The 16085-nt window shown below is 36.2% G+C and overlaps 1 protein-coding gene across 20 annotated transcripts in view; it reads left to right on the top strand.

Annotated features, from left to right (window-relative positions):
- The window catches only part of TRDN (triadin), a 387867-nt gene that overhangs the window by 52014 nt on the left and 319768 nt on the right, over nt 1-16085 (top strand). The window lies entirely within an intron of this gene.

Raw genomic sequence — 16085 nt, 5'->3', positions numbered from 1 at the left:
TCAATAAATATTAAATGAATGAATGAATAAATTTATGCTTATCACTTTTTACCACCAGCAGAAACATTTCATTAACCTCCTAATGTGCTTGTTCAGATTTGTACCTCCTAGCCCCCCCTTCTTTCTCCAGTTGGAGTGGAATCAGTAAGACCCAGAAACCGTAAATACTATAAATTGCATTCTATAAACTCAAGGATTCTCTACTTCTCATTTATGGCATTTTACTCATTCAGCAACTATTTATCAAGAACCTACTATATGTGCCAGGAAGTAGCTATGTTAAAAGAAATACAAGTATAAATCAGTCATAAAACTGCATCGCTTGGGTTTATTGACATGGGGGTGTCATTGAGATGACTCTGTCCCCTGCACCATTGGCAGCTGGGCTAAAGTCAGCATCATCTAACAGATAGAGATAAGTTCTATGGTATTAACCAAAGCAAAGGGCTAATTGTCCAGAGCCACAGACCTCTGCTCTAAATGGGCACTACTTTTGATATCTTGTGTAATGTAGGTACTTAAAAGAATATACAATTGAAATGCCTAGAATATAAAATTATGACCTAGAATTTTAAGTGAAAAACAGTTGGTTACATTACTCTAAGAGATTTCAACTCCCTTGAGTCCATATTGGCTGTGAAATTTCATCTATTCTTTCCCTTATTACAATTTCATTCATTTAAATTTTAGATACAAATATGATCATAATATATGGCTGGTTCATTTTTATAGTAGCCATATTTTAAGAATTGCACGTAAATCTAATATTTGTAAAGTTAATAATTTAGTAAGTGCACTACAGAAATTACTGTTGAAAGCAATTTGTTTTTAATTATTTCATAAAATGAGCAGCTACCTATAATTAGACTTTTGGATTAGGTTACTTAAACATAAGACACACTGACAGTCCATAGTAGAGCTTGCTTGGACTGTTGTAATTAGGTGCTGTGGACGATGCCTATGTTACTGGCATTTCATCTGATACGGAAAACAATAGCCTCTCTATTACTACTACTTCATTTCTTCTTTCAAGAAGAGTTTATTGCACACATCTTCTACGTAAGGCCTCCTCCTCCAGTTTTCTCTGTTTATTAGTGACCTAACCATCTATCCATTCCCTGCAAAAAGAAATCTGCAAGTCATCTTTCAGATCTGCTCGGTGCCTGATCGGTCACCATACCCTACGCCAGCTAACCCTCATATGTCTCATAAATTGGCTCCCTCCTCTTATTACCACCATCTCCGTTACTACACTTCAGACCTTGGTTCTCTTTTGAGGGGACTAATGCAATTTCTTCTTGTCTCCCTTAGCCAGTCTGTCCCCTTTAACGTTGCTCCAAAGGTATCTTCATAAAACATAAATTTCATCAAGTTTTCCTATTGCCACAGTACAAATGCCTTGGCGTGGAATTCAAGTCCTTGGCACACCCCTTTACTTTCATCTTGTAATTCAGCTCACGCACCCTGTTTTCCAGCCATAGTTCCCACTATTGTTCCCTGTTCTTTTCCTCTAGGAAAACATATAGTCTCTCTCCTTACTGCCTCTGCTCATACTGTCCTCCCTCGCTCGCCTCTTAGAGCAGAGAGTGTAGACAAGTAGTTAAGAATGTGAATTTCAGTGAATTTCCCCGGTAGTAAATCCAGATCTTAAAACTTCCTAGCTGTGTAATATTGGAAAGTCACTTAGCCTCTCTTTGCCTCAGTTTCACCATCTATAAAGTGAGGATAACAATAGTACCTATGTAATAAGACTGTTAAGGGATTTATATAAGTTAATATTATTTGTCTGCTTAAAACAGGACCTGGTTTGTCACAAACGCTGTGTAAATATTCATATCACCTGTAGAGACTTATTCCTCAATTTTCTTGAAGGATGAATTTATCCTTCTAGACCTATGTCCATTTTTGGTGAAACATTCTCAGATTTCCTAAGGAAAATTCACTGTTCAGTGCTTTCATTCCCTGAGTACCTGTGGGCACTTGTATTAACAGCAGTTAACACACTGGATTATAAGTATCTGTTTACTTGTCCATCGCACTCAGAAACTCAAACTTATCCAAGGAAAGGACTGTCTTATCCATCTATGTACATGTCACATAGTAGGTTTTCCGATACACATTGCTTAAAAGAATGAGTAATGCCGATATTTTTATTTTGAAATAATTTCTTATATTATGAAGAAACAAATATTTATTACAAAAATTTTTATTTTATCCAGTTTTTGACCAACTTTAAAAATTAATAAATGCATTTAATAAAATGAGAATGAAAAAGTGATAAAAATATTTAGAAGATGAGATGTTACTTGCCATATTTTTTAATGACAGTTTATTGCTGGATAATAAATTACCTCAAAAGTAAGAGGTTTAAAACAACAATAAACTTTTATTACTCCATAGTGTTTGCTGGTCAGGAAATTGGGAATGGCTTAGGTGGGTGGTCTTAGCTTATGGTGTATCTTGAGGTTGCAGTAAAGACATTGACTGGGGTTGCAGACATCTGAAAGATTTTCTGGGGTAGTGGAACCATTGGCAAGATGTCTCGCTCATTTGGCTGTGAAGTTATGCTAGTGTGTCCTCAGAGCATGGCAACTGACTCCCCCTAGAGCGAGTGATCAAGGAGACAGCAAGGCAGAAGCCACAATGCCTCTTGTGACCTAGACTTGGAAATCACACACTGTTGTTTTTGCAAAATCCTCTTGGTTACCCAGGTCAACCCTATTAAATTTCAGAAGAGACCACATAGTGGTGTGAATACCAGCAGGCAAGTACAGTTGAGGGCCAATTTGGAGGCTGGCTACTACATATTTTACTCTCAGAGTATTATTTGCCAAGTTACACATCTTTAGATAAATACCTAGATATAAGGAAGTACCATACAATGCTCTAGCTGACAAAGAGATATTGTAATTACAACAGATGAATGGAAAAAGATGATGCCTTGGGATGACTGGCTTCATGAGGCCATATCTAGGAAGAGAAATATTCTCCAATGGTTTGAAGTGAAAAAAATAATCACAAAGCTGAAATTCTAACGGAAAAATATATAAATTCTTCAAGTAAGAAGTTCAAATACCTTTTGCTAATTAAAATTTGAATGATCTATTTACTACAGATTAATATTATCATCATGATGAGTCTTTTGTACTACATAATAGTCTTTGTAATACATATTGTTAATGTTTAAAAAACAAGGCTAGTGGTAGAAGAAAGCACACTGGCAATAACTCTGAAAGCCAGTCAGGGCAGCTGTCCTTGGCTCTAAATTACTCTCTTCACTTTAGAAAAGAAGGTAAATGCTTTCAAGCCTTTAAAAAATTCTTGCTAGAGAAATGAAAATCTATTTTCATAAGCAAGTACTGTACTGGATTGAGAAGAATGATTCTCTGCGGGGCAACCTTCACAATTCCTTATTTTCTGAATTTCCTCTGATTGAGCCGTATATATTCTACTTGTGAGGCGCATGTAGAATTGGCTTTTATGTGCTTCTTTCGGAAGACTTGGGTTCACAGCCAGCTCTATAACCTACAAGCTAGCATGACTAGGCACTTATATTTCCTTGTCTGTGAAATGGGGTCAGCACCTTGCTTTCTGGTCTGCAAAACCTGTGACTTTGCTGCTTCTTATTAAATAAGGACAAACTGGAACTGACAAGGACAAACTAGAACCCTCATTTGACTCTCACTCCCTCAAATTACCATGATGTGGGTGAGCAGCAGGATAAATCAGTGTCTTCCACCACGGAATGCACACCACCTGGCCAGGATTTGAAGGAGGCGGTCCAGCGGGAACTGGAGGAGGTGCTGCTGGCAGCTGCAGCGCACCAAGGTCAGCCAGCATATCGGTGACGATGTGCGTGAGTGCGACAGCACCTGCCCTACACCAGCCTTCAGAGAATAAATGATGGCTATTACCTTTTTTTTGGCCTTCCCAAACTCACACAAATTTCTCTTGTGCCCAACTGTTATCTGAAACATACACGTAAGGGAATTCTGGGAAGTGTAGTTTCAGTTTAGTGATTTGACAGGATACAAAGCTACCACATAGGATGACTGTATAATTTATCATCCAAAACAGGACACTTGTGCAAGTGAAATGGAGAGCTATTAATATTTGCCTCAGGACAGCAGCCACAAACCGAGTCTGATCAGCTGGTATCATCCACAGTTCCTTTAGTTTTCTCCTGGAAGATGAATGTCTTCAGAAACCTCAAGTTGGGCGGACAGGGGAGGGCAAAACCCTCTTCATAGTAATCAAGCTCAGGGAGTCACAAAGGCTACTGGAGGCTCTGCCCTGAAGCTTCTGCAGACTCAGCCAGAAAGCTCTTCCAGAAAATGGAGGGGTGCCCTGATCACTTAATAACTCTTTCAGGACCAGAATTTCTGGGCTTTGGTTGAAATTCCTTGCGGACTTCTTTGCTTTATTTATAAAGAGAGAACTTTCTTTCTAAACTATAAACACAAACAGACAGGATTTCTAAAGAAATGACTACAAACTTAGGCATTAATGGATGTTAATGATTTTCCTCTAGGTCAGAATGTACAGGAATAAATTGTGGTAACTCTTGGCTTTTCTTCCCTTAGAACAAGGGTCATAAATTCTTAGCATCCTCGTCTATAAGATGGAAAAGTCATTATATGGCTGTACCAGGGAGTTCAACACATATTTGGTAATTTTTGCATGCACTCTACAAAACATACTTATTTCAAAACAATTTTCTAAGAGTTAGATAAGATAATCTGTGCAAAACATATGTGCCTGGCACATAGGAGGCACTCATTACATGTAACTTGAATTTGAATCTTATTACTGGGAGGGAAGATCAGTAATCTGAGAAGAGAGCCAGCAATGACATGATGGTAGGAAGCATCAATTTCTTATGAAAGTCTTGCAGACATCTCCTGATGTGCTTTTTAAATAGATTTTCTAATGAGGTATGCCATTTATCTACTGCTCTTGGAAATTAATTTTCCTGATTTTTTTTTTTTTTTGCTGGCACTCAGCCCAGTTAGCAGGTGTGCTGTTTGTCAGGCTGTGAGTTTAGAAGAGTAAAATGGTTCAGGGAAGACCCAAAGTCAATCAGAATGTATAAACTTAACATTTAACAGTTATGTGTATATGTATATTTATATGTGTGTGAGTCTGTGTGTATAGAGATGTCTGTGTGACTGTGTATATATGAATATGTTAGTATGTTTTAGGAGACTTGGAAGACTGATACACTAAATGCAACATTTTAGACTTTAGCAGTTCTGTGTACTGAGTTTTCAAGTATGGTTGACAGTTTGTGTGCTTCTTAATTCTGATTCAAGTCTTATCGCAAATCCCACATTTTCTGTTCAATGTCCTTGGCCTGTTTGGGCCTCTTGGTCACTTCACCTAAAAGGATGCATTTCATTACCCAACTGCAGCCTGCTTATAAACACCTCAAGGAAACAGAAGATTCTATAGTCCAATGATTCTCAGGTCATAATCAAAGTTTGTTGATTCTTCATGAAATGAGGAAAAAGATGAAAAGTTTATTCATTTTAAAGAAGTATTCTTAATTATATTCTTCCTACACTTATGGTTTTAAAATTCTCTTTTGAAATGATGATAATTACAGATATTATTTCTGTCATTGTTTTCAAATGCCATTTTTTTTACAAAGTAGAAAGTTGGCAATTCGATGTTGGGCCCCAAGTATTTGCTGGTGGCAGATTTCAAGGTCAAAAAATCCACAAACTTGATACCAATGCTCTATGCCACTCATTTGAACCATAACAAATGAGACCTTATATTGGGATTTATAAATTTAGCCATATAGATGGGTTCAATAATAAATCATACCATATGTTAATACCCCACTTTTTGATGGACCAGGTTTTACACATCTTTCAGTGCTATGCTTAAATTCACTTCCCTTAGAGGAACGTTTCCTGAACTTTCAATGTAAATCAAGTCATTCAACCATAATTCGTCATTCTATTATTTGCTCTTTGCTCATGGCATTTATTACAAGTTGCATATATTTATTGGGTGTGATTATTTATTTAATACCTTTCTTGTCCACTGATCTGTTAGGTTTTTAAGGAAAATGGCTTTGTCTATTTTGTTTACTTGATTTTTCTAGTGCTCAGAAGGGTTTACTCCAAAGTATGAGCTCAATAAACATTTAAATGAATGTTGACATGAAAGAATGAATAAGTAAATAAATAAAGGAAAATGCAGTAGTGTTTTTTACACTCTGAATGCTGAGTCATGAGCATAGTATTTCTCTATAAAATATTAGTTTATGATGATATTGATAGTGTTAGGATTCACATTTAAAATACTTTTTAAACTCTGTCTCTCTAATTGGACTGTAGGCATATCAAAGGTAAGGACTATTTTATTCATCTTAATATCCCTGTTGCCCTGCTTACTGCCTGACACATATTCTTCAATAAAATTTGTATGATCTAAACAGAAGTTATTTGCTAAGCATATATAGCAAGCAAACGAACAAATAAGGGAAAACACAAAACAAGAATAACAAAAGAACACGTGGGCTTCAAGACCAGACCGAAGTAATTGAATGCAGTCTCTGGGGACTAGAGTACTGGGTTAGAATTCTGACTCCACCAATTAGCAGCTGTGTAACCCTAGAAAAATCACTTCTCTGTGACTCAGTTTCCTTCTTGGCAAGTAATAATAGTATCTGCTTCATGCGGTTCTGTGAGCATTGAATGAATTAATACATACAGAATACTTGGAATTTTGAATGGTGCATCGTGATTGTTATATAAATTGTAGCTCATATTATTTTAATTTATTCTTCATGACCTTAAGCACGTTTCAATATTTCAAAAAGATAAATTGACTGCATGATTTCCAAGTTTTAAAAAATACCATGTGAATATACATAGATTCTTTAAATATCACGTCGATATACATAGATTCTACCAATTACACAATAGAAACCTAATGATTAAAATATTCTATTTTAACATCGAGAGAATGTTCTAGCCACTTTTAAGTGGTTTATTTTTCTTATATGATATAGTAAGCACGTAATTCATGGCACTACATGCTACCTGTTAATGTGGTGAAACAAACTTTAAAATTATTTCCTCAGCTAACATTGAACAATAAAATAGCTAAAGAGAATATCTAATATAGTCAAGAGTTTCCAAAACTAAACCTTGACTTGATGAAACACATGTTTATTAAATAATTAGTCAGGATATGCTAATTGCTGTATTGATCCCCAATCTAAAATCTCTCATCCACTGATCTGTTGTTTATAATATAATGATTCAAGTAAGTCATCCAACTGGAGTAGTGTGATATTTTGACTGTCCTTATGCCACCAGAAAGTTAATTTCATTGAATGTTAGCTTAGAAACAAATCTATAGGAATCTATAAATCTACAGAAAATTTGCTTTCCCATTCCTTATTAATATGTGTAGCACTGGAATTGTGTTTATATTTAAGATATACTTTTTTCAAGAAAAGGAAAGCAAATTAATTTTTCAGTTAATATAATATCCACATCATACTTATTAATTAAAGTGTAATAAGATTCTCCAATTTTTATATAAATACTTGACATGGGTAACAGAATCCGAAAGTTGTTTGTGATTTTGTTTCAGAATATAAAATGCCCTTTATTTGACATGGGTCTAGCTCCAGCTATCTGGAAATATTCCAGGCTCAAACATCTGCAACGCGATTTTGCCAGGAAAAAATTGGTTGATTGGGGTCACATCGAGAAAGAGAGGTGAAATGTACATCTATTTGCATTCAGTAATGTTTCTTATTGCCTCAAAAAGTTACAGTTGAGGAACAGCAAAGGACAACTTAGAAACATTGTCATGAAACTATTAAATATTGAAATAGCCAGGTAATTTTAACTAAAGATGCTAGTGTTCAATTTCAGTAGAGTTTCATACAAGTGCACATGTCTAAAATCCTGAAGTTAGTTAATAGTAAAGATGAGTATGGGAAAATTTCAATTGAAAAAATGTTAAAAAGCGGAAGGAAAATGCCCATGCCTCAGATGTTGAATGGTAAGGATTGGAGCTACACTACGTCTATTCAAATGTAGATTAGAAAAGTGACAGTCATTTCCTTGTGCAGTCAATAAAACAATTAGCTCACCAAAAGTGCTTTGAAATCAGGATCCTAGTTTTTCTTCAGTTTAAAAGCATCTAAATATCCAACATCTGCAAGTATTTTATTTTTTCAAAATTGTAAATCAAATGGGTTTTCTCTTTTAGAATATGATGTACTTCAAGAGCTTTGTGGCCATCCTTTATTTTAATTTTGCATGATTCTCATTAGAGGGAGAAGGCTTGATCATTGTAATCTAATATGGATAGTACCCAGAGATCAGAGGGAGAAGAGAAGGAAAGAGAAGAAGGAGAGATGATGATGACGGAGAGAAAGAGGAAGAAGGTGATGAGAGAAATGGAGAAAGAAAGGGAGAGGGAGAGAAAATGTCAGCGGTTTAGGAAAATATATTTGTCCAGGATGTTAAAAGATAAACTGAGGCATATTCAAAATTTTAAGAGTTTGAGCAAAAATCCATTTGAATTGGGCACCACCAAACAGATAGTGGTTATGAGCGCTCTACTGACAGGCACTAGGGGAAAGAGTTTTATAGAGACGAGGAGGAAGCGAAGCAAGGAAATTATTTGATTGGCTATAGCTCAAAGCCCAGTTGGCTATTTGTGATTGGTTGTCCTTGGGTTTCAAGTTCTTAACCTTGAGGCATTTACAGACTTCGGTTTTGGTTTCCTTACTGAGACTGCTGAGGTATTAGAACCACCTCAGTCTGATGGCCTCCTTGTTTAATTAATTTAACAGAGAAGTACAAGCTATTGCTTCAGGAAGACACGGCTGTTTAAAAATGGATTATTACACTTACGGAAATGCATATGTCTGGTTGTGTAGGAGAGGAAAGAACCTCATGACAGTATGTTTTCAATGTTGTACACCGGAAAGTTGCTAGATTTAAATGCCATCTCCCTCCTGTATCTTCAAAATCCCCCTCTCTATTCCCTCCTTTCTTTTAACTTGGAAAAACAAACAAATTTCTCTCACATCCATATATCCCTATTTATTTGTCCCTATGTCCCTATAACTCTTTTTGTTTCTATCCCTCTACCCAAGCCACTCTACTAACAAACAATCTGACACTATGTTATCGTTCTGCTGAAATGTCTCAAATACACCCTTGACTCCTTAAAGAACAAATTGAACAGATGAACAAATTGCATATTTAACATCTTCATCTTGGTTAAAACTTGCAGCATTAGAACTGTTGACTGCCACTTCCTTTTTAAAATCTTGTCCTCATATGACTTTTATAACTGCCTCCCTTGGCACCATTAGCTTCTTGCCCCTGTTAGACAATATCCCCTTGTCCCATTGCTTTAGCTGTGATGTCTTTGCATTGCCATACAAGTAATGAGCAAGCTGACGTTATATTTAGCCTGTTTATCCTTAATACATGGCTCCCAATCTAATAACAGGATCAATCCTTCCTTAAAATGGCCAGAAAGTAAGATGTAGAAGCTAAAAGCAGTGACACAGTTCTAAACAATTAAGGCATGTAAGATAAGTTTTAAGAAAATGCATTCTTTCCATCATGGGAGTCAGTAAAGCTATTTTTATTTTGAAGGAAAAATTCAGCTTGTAAGAATTTTTATTTTTCCCTTAACTGACCTCTTTGCCAGGAAGTTTCCTTACGACTGACCTTCACACGTAATGACTTCCCAGTCCACATCTTTAACCCTAGTCTCTCTCCGATTTTTCTAATTGCATAAGAACATCCAATTGGAGCATCAAACTAAAACCCAAGACTCCTAACTGAGCTAGTTATATTTCTCTCCAGGCCTGCCTCCTAGATTCCAAATCCAGGTTATTTTCCAGTAAATAAGTGAATTTTAATAAAACCAAATGCAAAAGGTACAATTTAGGCAACTACTAATTCTACCACTGATGTAAAATTTTCTTTTTTTTGTGCTTTCTCCCTTTTTTTTAATTGTGGTCCTAATAGCTTTATAACATTGTGAAATTTCAGTTGTACGTTAATATTTGTCATGCACCATGTAAGTGTACCCCTTCACCCCTCGTGCCCACCCTCCATTCCTCTTCCCCTTGGTGAGCACTAATTTGTTCTCTTTGTCCATAAGTTTGTTTATATTCCACATATGAGTGAAGTCATATGGTGTTTATCTTTCTCTGTCTGGCTTATTTCACTTAACATAATGCCCTCAAGGTCCATCCATGTGGTCGCAAATGGGATGATCTTGTTTTTTTCTATGGCTGAATAGTATGCCATTGCATATATACATCTCATCTTCTTTAACCAATCATCAGGTGATGGGCACTAGAGTTGCTTCCATACCTTGGCTATTGTGAATAATGCTGCAAGAGACATAGGGATGCATAAGTTTCTTTATATTGTTGATTTCAAGTTCTTTTGATAAATACTCTGTAGTGGGATAGCTGGGTCATATGGTATTTCTATTTTTAATTTTTTGAGAAATTGCAGTACTGTTTTCCACAATGGTCGCACCAGCTTGCATTCCCACCAGCAGTGGATGAGGGTTCCCTTTTCTCTGCAACCTCTCCAACATTTGTTGTTTTTTGTCTTGGTGATTGTAGCCATTCTAATGGGTATAAGATGATATTTAAGTATACTTTTGATTTGCATTTCCCTGATGATTAGTGATGTTAAGCATCTTTTACTGTGCCTGTTGACCATCTGTATATCTTCTTTGGAAAATTGACTGTTCATATCCTTTGCTCACTTTTTGATTGGGTTGTTTGGGTTTTTGTAGTTCATTTATGTGAGTTCTTTTTACATTACGGAGATTAACCCCTTATTGGACATATGATTTGCAAATATTTTCTGCCAGTTGGTGGATTGTTTTTTCATCTTTATCTTGGTTTCCTTTGCCTTCCAGAAGCTCTTTAGTCTGATGAAGTTCCACTTGTTTGTTTTTTCTTTTGTTTCCCTTGTCTGAGTGGACATGGTATTTGAAAAGATCCTTTCAAGTCTGCTGTCAAAGAATGTCCTGCCTATATTTTCTTCCAGAAGTTTTATGGTTTCAGCTCTTACCTTCAAGTCTTTGGTCCATTTTGAGTGTATTTTTGTGTATGGAGAAAGATAATGTTCTACTTTAATTCTTTTGCATGTGGCTGTCCAGTTTTCTCAGCACCATTTATTGAAGATGGTTTCCTTTCTCCATTGTATGTTCTGAGCTCCTTTGTTGAAGATTCACTGTCCATAGGTGTGTGGTTTTATTTCTGGGCTTTCAATTCTGTTCCAAATATCTGTGTGCCTGTTCTTGTAGCAGTACCACACTGTTTTGATTACTATAGCTTTGTAATATATTTTGAAGTCAGGGATTGCGATGCCACCAGCTTTGTTGTTGTTTCTCAGGTTTGCTTTGGCTATTCAGGGTCTTTTGTTGCCCCATATGAATTTTAATATGATTTGTTCTCAGGCTGGCCCCATGGCCAAGTGGTTAAATTTGCACTCTCTGCTTTACCCACCCAGGGTTTCACTGGTTTGTATCCTGGGTGCAGACATGGCACCACTCATCAAGCCATGCTGAGGCAGTGTCCCACATGCTGCAACTAGAAGGACCCACAACTAAAATATACAACCATGTACTGTGGGGATTTCAGGAGAAAAAGTAGGGAAAAAAAGAAAAGAAGATTGGCAACAGTTAGCTCAGGTGCCAATCTTTAAAAAAAACAAAAAGATGCAATGCCCTGACAAAGACACAATCTCACTTAAAAAAGAAAAGAGAAGATTCTTTGTTCTATTTCTGTAAAGATGTCATTGGGATTCTGATTGCGATTGTGTTGAATCTGTAGATTGCTTTAGGTAGTATAGACATTTCAACTATGTTTATTCTTTCAATCCATGTGCATAGAATATCTTTCCATTTCTTTATGTCATTATCGATTTCTTTCAGTAATGTCTTAAAGTTTTCTTTGTATAGGTCTTTCACCTCCTTGGTTGAATTTATTCCTAGATATTTTATTCTTTTTGTTGTGATTGTAAATGAGATTGTATTCTTGAGTTCTTGTTCAGTTAGTTTGTTATTAGAGTATAGAAATGCAACTGATTTTTGTAAGTTGACTTCATACCCTGCAACTTTGAAGTAGTTGTTGATTATTTCTAATAGTTTTCTGATGGATCCTTTAGGGTTTTCTACATATAAAATCATGTTGTCTGCAAACAGTGAGAGTTTCACTTCTTCAGTGCCTATTTGGATTCCTTTTATTTCTTATCCTTGCCTAATTGCTCTGGCCAAAACCTCTAGTACTATGTCGAATAAGAGTGGTGAAAGTGGGCACCCTTGTCTTGCTCCTGTTCTCACAGGGATGTCTTTCAGACTTTCCCCATTGGGTATGATGTTGGCTCTAGATTTGTCATACATGGCTTTTATCATGTCAAGGTACTTGGATCTTGTCAAATGCTTTCTCTGCATCTATGGAGATTAGCATGTGGTTTTTGTTCCTCATTTTGTTAATGTGATGTGTCACACTGATTGAGTTGTAGATGTTGAACCATCCCTGTATCCCTGGTATGAATCACACTTGATCATGGTGTATGATCTTTTTAATGTATTGCAATATTTTGTTTAAGATTTTTGCATCTATGTTCATCAGCAATATTAGCCTACAATTTTCCTTCTTCCTGTTGTCCTTATCTGGCTTTGGTATCAGGGTGATGTTGACCTCATATAATGTTTTAGGAATATTTCTGTCTTCCTCAATTTTTTATAATAGTTTGAGAAGAATAGGTAATAAATCTTTGAATGTTTGGTAGAATTCTCCAGAGAAGATTTCTGGTCCTAGACTTTTATTTTGGGGGAGGTTTTTGATTACTGTTTCAATCTCTTTACTTGTGATTGGTCTATTCAGATTCTCTATTTCTTCTTGATTCAGTTTTGGGAGGTTGTAAGAGTCTAAGAATTTATCCATTTCTTCTAGATTTTCCAGTTTGTTGGAATATAGTTTTTCATCATATTCTTTTATAATCTTTTGTATTTCTGTGGTATCTGTTGTAACTTCTCTTCTTGCATTTCTAATTCTATTTATTTGAGCCTTCTTTCTCTTTTTCCTAGTGAGTCTAGCTGAGGATTTATCAATTTTGTGTGTCTTCTCAAAGAATCAGCTCCTTGTTTCATTGATCCTTTCTACAGTCGTTTTTGTTTCAATTTCATTTATTTTTGCTCTAATTTTTATTATTTCCCTCCTTTTTCTGAGTTTGGGCTTTGTTTGTGTTTCCTTTTCTAATTCTGTTAGGTGTAGTTTAAGAAGGTATGTTTGACTTTTTTCTTGTTTGTTAACTTGAGCCTGTGTTGCTATAAATTGCCCTCTTAGGACCACTTTTGCTGCACCCTATATGAGTTGGTATGGTGTGTTTTCATTCTCATTTGCCTCCAAATATTTTTTAATTTCTCCCTTTATTTCTTTGACAACCCATTGATTGGTCAGTAGCATGTTGTTTAGTCTCCACATTTTTGTTCCTTTCCCAGCTTTTTTCTTGTAGTTGATTTCTAGTTTCATAGCACTATGGTCAGAAAAGTTAGTAGATATGATTTCAATCTTCTTAAATTTATTGAGGTTTGCCTTGTTTCCCAATATATGGTCTATCCTTGAGAATGTTCCATGTGTGCTTGAGAAGAATGTATATTCTGCTGTTTTTGCTTGAGTGCTCTCTATATCTCTATTAAGTTTATCTGGTCTAGTTTTTCATTTAATTCCACTATCTCCTTGTTGACTTTTTGTCTGGATGATCTATCCATTGATGTAAGCGGGGTGTTGAAGTCCCCTACTATTATTGTGTTGTTTGTAATATCCCCTTTTAGGTTTGTTAGTAGTTGCTTTATGTACTTTGGTGCTCCTGTGTTGTGTGCATATATGTTTATAAGTGTTATGTCTTCTTGGTGGAGAGTCCCTTTTATCATTATATACTCCTCCTCTATGTCTCTCTTTGCCACTTTTCTCTTGAAGTCTACTTTGTCTGATATAAGTATGGCAACCCCTGCTTTCTTTTGTTTGCCATTAGCTGGGAGTATTGTCTTCCATCCCTTCACTCTGAGCCTATGTTTGTCTTTAGAGCTGAGATGTGTTTCCTGGGGGCAGCATATTGTTGGATCTTGTTCTTTAATCCATCCTGCCACTCTGTGTCTTTTGATTGGAGAATTCAATCCATTTACATTTAGAGTGATTATTGATATATGAGGGCTTAATATTGCCATCTTATCACGTTTTCTGGTTCTTCTGCATTTCCTTTGTTTCTCATCCTGTGTATTTTGGACTACCAATTTGATTAGATAGTTTTCTATGTTGGTTTTCTTCTTCATTTTCTCCTTGTTTATTGTATATATCTCTGTTCTAATTATGTCTTTAGTGGTTACCATTAGCTTTGCATAAAAAGTCTTGTAGATGTGATAGTCCATTTCTTCTTTTTTCTTAAGATTTTATTTTTCCTTTTTCTCATCAAAGCCCCCCAGTACATTGTTGTGTGTATTTTTAGCTGTGGGTTCCTCTAGTTGTGGCATGTGGGATGAGTGAGATAGTGCATTTTCTGATAACGTCTTATTTCCTCAGACTATACTGATTCCATCCCTTTCCTCTGCCCCTTCTAAGTTATTTTTGTCATATCTTATTCCATCTTGTGTTGTGAGTTTGTGGTTAAAATAATGAGATAATTTTTATTTTGTTGTTTTTCTTTTCTTTATCCTTGATGTAAAAGTTAAATGTTTACCAACGTGATCTAATAGAGAGCTGCCATTTTCTTTCTTTCTTTTTTTTTCTTTTTAAAGATTGGCACCTGGGCTAACAACTGTTGCCAATCTTTTTTTTTTTTTTCTGCTTTATCTCCCCAAACCCCCCCGTACACAGTTGTATATCTGAGTTGCATGTCCTTCTAGCTGTGGGATGTGGGATGCTGCCTCAACATGGCCTGATGAGCGGTGCCATGTCCGCGCCCAGGATCCGAACCCTGGGCCGCCGCAGAGGAGCGTGCGAACTTAACCACTCGGCCACGGAGCCGGCCCCAAGAGCTACCATTTTCTGATTATTGCCTGCCTATTTATCTCCTTGCTCAGGGCTTGTAGCCCCTTTCCTGTTTTTTCCCCCCTTTCAAGTATGAGGGCCTTCTTGAGGATTTCTTGTGTGTGTGGGGGGGGGGGGGGGGCGGGTCTTGTGGCAATGAACTCCCTTGGTTTTTCTTTTCTGGGAAAGTTTTTATTTCTCTGTCATATCTGAAGGAGATTTTCACCGGATAGATTATTCTTGGCTGAAAGTTTTCGTCTTTCAGGATTTTGAATATATCATTCAACTCTGTCCTACTCTGTAAGGTTTCTGCCAGGAAATATGCTGAAAGCCTGATAAGAGTTCCTTTGTAAGTTATTTTCTTCTGCTTTGCTGCCCTTAATATTTTTTTTTGTCATTGACTTTTGCCAGCTTTACTACTGTATGCCATGCAGTAGGTCTTTTTACATTAATTTATTTGGGAGTTCTGGTAGTTTCTTTCATGTGGATTTCCATCTCTTTCCCAAGGTTTGGGAAATTCCCCTCTATTATTTCTTTGAACAAACTTTCTACTCCATTCTCCTTCTCTTCTCTCTCTGGAATACTTGTAATCCTACTGTTGCATTTCCTAATTGAGTCAGATATTTCTCTGAGAGCTTCTTCATTTCTTTTTAGTCTTAGTTCTCTCTTCTGCTCCCTCTGAAGCATTTCTGTACTATTGTCTTCTAACTTGCTAATTCAGTCTTCCATATCATCAGTTTGTTGTTTAGTGGGCCTAGGTGTTTCTTTATCTCATCCTTCGTGTTCTTCATCTCCAAAAATTTTGATTGATTCTTCTTTAAACTTTCAATCTCTTTTGTGAAGAAGCTCCTGAATTCATTAATTTGTCTTTCTGTGTTTTCTCATAACTTCTTGAGTTTTTTTTTTATGATAGCTATTTTGAATTCTTTGTCATTTAGGTTATGGATTTCTATGTCTTCAGGGTTGGTTTCTGGGTACTTGTCATTTTCCTTCAGGTCTGGAGATTTAATGTACGTTCTCATACTGTTTG

Source organism: Equus asinus, chromosome 24 (genome assembly GCF_041296235.1).
Source record: "Equus asinus isolate D_3611 breed Donkey chromosome 24, EquAss-T2T_v2, whole genome shotgun sequence".
Classification (NCBI taxonomy): Eukaryota; Metazoa; Chordata; class Mammalia; order Perissodactyla; family Equidae; genus Equus; species Equus asinus.
Note: the sequence above shows the minus strand (reverse complement) of the source record. Positions and strands in the feature narration are given on the sequence as shown.